We start from the raw sequence: 5000 nt of genomic DNA on the forward strand, positions 1-5000 counted from the left end.
TGTCAAGGCCACCAGCTGTTTTTTGCTTGATAAGGGTAGTCTTTTTTATTTTGGCGGGCTTGTGATCCCAAATAAAGTCGAACGTAATCTTGTCTACTTCTTTACTGAATTCTCATCACTCTCGTGGATTGACGGACCAGCGTTCGGTGAATCTTCCCCATCACCTGTTTTAGCGCTGGTATCATTGGCGGCCAGACCACATTCAAGTGCGTGCTTTGGAGTAATGTTTGGCTTGCAGCCCAACACTTGTCGATTTCTTCGAAGCATTGAAAGGTTTCTTGGTCGTTTCCGCTTCGGGAGTTATGGTCTTTCACTCTCTTATATTCATCTTGAAGGTATTTTGTTCGGCTTTGCACTGCATGCCAGTGCGAAAGCTTGAAATTTTTTGCTCTTTCAGAATGTTGTTTAACTTTTTCGCAATGGTGTCCCATGCGCCACTGTTTCTTCTTCTACTAATAGGGAAACTGTCCCTCCATATTTCCAAAAGAAATCTTGTCTCAGCGTCTGACCAGTTGGGACATCGATTTTGGTTAACAGATCCTTCGGTCGGACTGTTTTCGCTGCTTTCGCCGGTACTTGTGGAAGATGCGGCTGAAGATGATGTGCTGTGGAGAGATGTGGCTGGCATAAACTGTAGAACATTTGTGCTCAAAAGCAGGTACTGCGGATTCTGCATGCCGCCACCATGAAATAGGTAAGGTCCTGGCCGAGAAACTGAGGGATTTAATGAGGCCGGAGGAATTGTAAATCGGAACGGGAAGGTATTACTAGTGACTTCGTCTGCCATTTCAAAACCAAAGTGAACCACAAGGCGAGTGCGAGCGTCTAGAAAATATTTGGCAGGTCACGATTTGGCAGGCATCTGTCACTACCGGCAATGTGATTGGCTGCAGCATTTACCAGGACAAGTTACACCATCTCGCGAGGTAGTATAACTCTGCAGGAATTTCCTGTAATAAAGTCGAGATAATCCCTTGTTTTTTCATGTGAAAGCAGCTTGCATTTTTAACTCGCTTAACTTAGGACAAGCTGTTTTCACTGAACTTCCGGACTTTTCCGACTTTAACTAGTCAAACTTGTCCTAGTGAAAACACAACCTTTGTGAGTGATGTACCAGCCTGGTACCATGCACTTTTAACTGGTCAGGGCTTATTCTGGATAATTTTAGTCTTCAGTTTATCATTTCTTATTTTCTTTGGACATGCCATTCCCGAATGACCCTGTTGACCACACAAGAAACACTTCTGTTTGGCCAGCCATTCAGGTTGGTGCCCTTCTGGGCATTCAGATGCCCAGTGACCTTGCTTGTAGCAACGAAAACAAGTGTCATTTGAATTGGCTTTTGTTAGTTTCTTTTTCTCATCTGAGGTAACATTAATTTTTTTCAAAATTTGCCTTACAGCCGATTCAAAAGCAGAAAGAACTTCACTAGACAGTCTAATTTGAGACTTTGGAATGAGCAGTGTGTGCAAAAGTTTCCTCCAGTAGAAACAAATGCCCTTTCACCCTTTAGTTTGTTGATGGCTTCTTAAAGTGAGATGCTGGACCAGTTGCCAGTAAATAAATTTGTTCGTAAATAAGAGTCTAGCCTTCTGGCAAATAGTGATACATGTTGATGGTTTTCTTTGGCATGGGCAGTCAGTATGGGTTGTGAAGTTTGTAAGATTGTAGTAAGCGAAAAAAGATCCATGCATTCTACTGTTTGTTTGACATGTCTTGATAATTGTAGTTTATCTGCTCTATCATGAAAGTCTTGATTGAACTCCCATGTTTCCTCAATGATACTGTCAGAGGCTAACAGACCAGCACACAGTTCCCATCCTTCTTTCTCAGTAAAGTGCTTTGTGTTTTCACGAGATGTAAGTTTTGGTTTTGATAGGGGAGGAGAAACAAGATTAGGAAGGGCTGTCAAGTCGTAGGAACCACAGGTTCCTTGTAGGTCTTTCATCTCAGAAGACAGAAGGAGTTCAGTTTCAAGAGAAGCAGATGACTCAAAAAACTGTAAAGTGGTTGGTTTACCTCCTGATACCCTAGCACTTTGTAGGGAAAAGTAATTTTCAACATCATCTTGGCACATGGTCTTTGGGATGATGTGCAATTCTGGATGATTCATTTGCACATACTGAACAACCCCTAGAAAAGCCCTAATTGTTCTTTTAAGATCTTTGTAAGTGATACGAGGTATGAATTGTTTCCAGTGATCTTTTAAACCACCGGTTGCTTGTGAGCTGTTCTGTTTGGTATCTTTATACCAGTTGTCAAACCACAGCATTATTGATATGTGGGGTCAACTTCTGAATTGTTGTTGAATATTTGAAATAGCTTGTAGCATTGTTTTAAGTAAGTACGGGTTCCAACAGTACTTTCAGGGGGTAAAGGTCCCTTCAGGATGTCTAATGCTATATCAAGAGAACAAACAGTGACGTCTCTTTTGACGCTCATTTTGGTTCGCGGTGTCAACTTTATGTGTTTTCAAGTGAACTTTGTTAGCTGACGTGTTACAACAGGTAACAAATGATCACCTGTTATTTTTCTGCCCTGTATTTTTAGTTTCCCATCTGGATTGACAACAAAGTTTCTCAGTTTTTTAATCATATGAGGGTAACCTGAGAGCCACCAATGCATGGGAATATGTTGATCCATCTGAAACACCATAGATGACTTCAATTTTTTTCCATTTTCAAGGTTAAGACCTCCAATGGCTTCACATACTTGCCAAACAAGAGAAGAAAGAATTCGGTGGTTTATTTTGTTTAATGGGAAAGAAGCAACTGGCCATGAAAAAGCCCCCCCAGTGATGAATAGAAAAATTGGCAGATTCGTTTTGCTTTTTTAGATGGAACTGGTTTTACGTCATTGGGAGATATAATCACAGGGCTGGAGTCTAGGTCAAAATCGATGGAGGAGTTATCAAAACCAGTGGATTGTGATGAGTTGTCAGAGTCATTGTCCTCATTCTCGTTTCAAGGTAGTCGGGACTTTGATTGAGTCTTCAAATCCAACCAGTTCCCCTGTCCGTTTGCGGAGTACTATTCCTTCCTTAACAGTCATTTCATCCCAATGAATACCGCCAACTCCCCTACAACCCTTTCTTACCATTTCTTGTACCATAAGTGACAGATTTTGTTGTGATATTGGACTTGTACTGTTAGCCTGTCTATTCTGTTTTACTGTCTCCCAGGTTGGAATGGGAATAATGCGACATGCCACTTCATATCTTTTTTTGTGGCACTTACTTGGCTATCATGCAGTTCCACTTAATCGCAAGAGGGTTGTACCTCATTCCTTTGGGGTGTGGTTTCTGTTTTTGTTTGGTTAATTTTCCATGTTTTTCAAATTCCTCCTCTTGGAGTTTCAATGACGTCAAAGTGTCAGTTAGAAGGGCATATAAGACAGAGTTTTCAGTAAGCCACTGGTTTTGTATGGCAATTTTCATCAATTTAGCAAGATCAGAAGATGTAGGGTTGTAATTTTTTGGTGCTTTAACATTTCTTCGTTTTTCTTTTGGTATAGAATGTAGTATCGTTTTGCCTTTCGTTGGCTCTGGGCAACCATTTTGTGTAGGTTTTTGGCCTTGATAATAAGTTCAGCATGGGACAGACTGCTGAGTTTAGCATGGGAATCATGGGCTGTCTTTGATTGAGGAGTTCAGACGAAGGTGTTTTTTGCCAACGCAGGCAAGACCGTAGCAAATCATGGCATTCACTTATTCTCGATTCAGTTGATAGTTTGCAAGAGCATTTTGTGCTTCTAATGCATTTAACAAATTTTCCTTCTATAACACTAGTGTGAACGCGGTATAACAAATTTTGATTTTTTTCTTTCAGTCACATCAACCAGTGTAGGATCACTCATGCCAGGACAAACACGTAAGTTATCAGTTGTTTTCAGTATTATATCAAGAACAGATTTAAATATATTGGGCTGAAAGATGATAAGCGGGAGCTCACCATAATCTACTTTCTTGCTCAAGATCTGCACTGTAAAATGACAAATGTTATCTGTTGCAATAGAGATTTTGGTGGGAAGGAAAAATGTTACTTCTTTCCACACAGGTATTTCAACACCATTTGCTGTCTTTGGTTTTGAAAGGACAACCTTAAGATTGTCCTGGGCTGTTTTTGAACTTGAGAATGTTGCTATCCATGGAAAGATAGCTGGAAGGATAGATTGAAAGGTTGTATATACATCAGCGTGCTGAGGCACCCCATGAGCATAACATCCCTCAGCTACATGTATGTTTACTGAAGGGCTGCATTCTTTCAGAAGCTCTTTTAAACCTTCACTAAAAATCCCTGCTTTTAATTTTGAAATGGTCAAACCATATTTGCCTTGTGGTTCATCAACTGCATAATTTGATCTTGGAATGGAATGGTCATATTCATCTTGTACTTGTACATGTTCTTTGGCAAGATCAGACCATCTTGATGGATTTGAACATCCTTGTTTTTCTTGAAACATAGTTTTTGCTTCCTTGTACTCGGCCTCTATTTTGACAGATTTCAAAAAGAAAGGCTGACATGACATACATATGTAAGGCACCATAGAACCATTACAAGGTTCTGTAGATATACATGTATATAGGTCATTGTAAACAGTTTATCAAATACTCTTATTTTATGTCTTTTACAGGGAATGTCACTGGAAAGGCAAACCTCATTACTGCATTGTGAACGTATCATAACACATGGATTTACCTTCAGAATGCCACGCTGGGTATCACTTCGGGATTTTGACGAACTTTTTCCCTTTGCAGGCTTGTGCCCCCTGGATGATACACTGACGTAATGCTTATCACATACCCTGAGATTCTTAAAATTTTTTGTATTACCTGATAAGTCATGAGGGCTACATTTGATTTCATATTGCCCAATCGTGCTATCAAATTTACGACATCCTGCCTCATTTTCACACCCCGATAGACAACATTGCACACCTCCAATTAAACGTCCATTCATAATTACAGCCCCATTTATTTCATTTAATGGTATGAAATCATG

This window comes from Montipora capricornis, chromosome 2 (genome assembly GCF_036669925.1).
Source record: "Montipora capricornis isolate CH-2021 chromosome 2, ASM3666992v2, whole genome shotgun sequence".
Taxonomy (NCBI): domain Eukaryota; kingdom Metazoa; phylum Cnidaria; class Anthozoa; order Scleractinia; family Acroporidae; genus Montipora; species Montipora capricornis.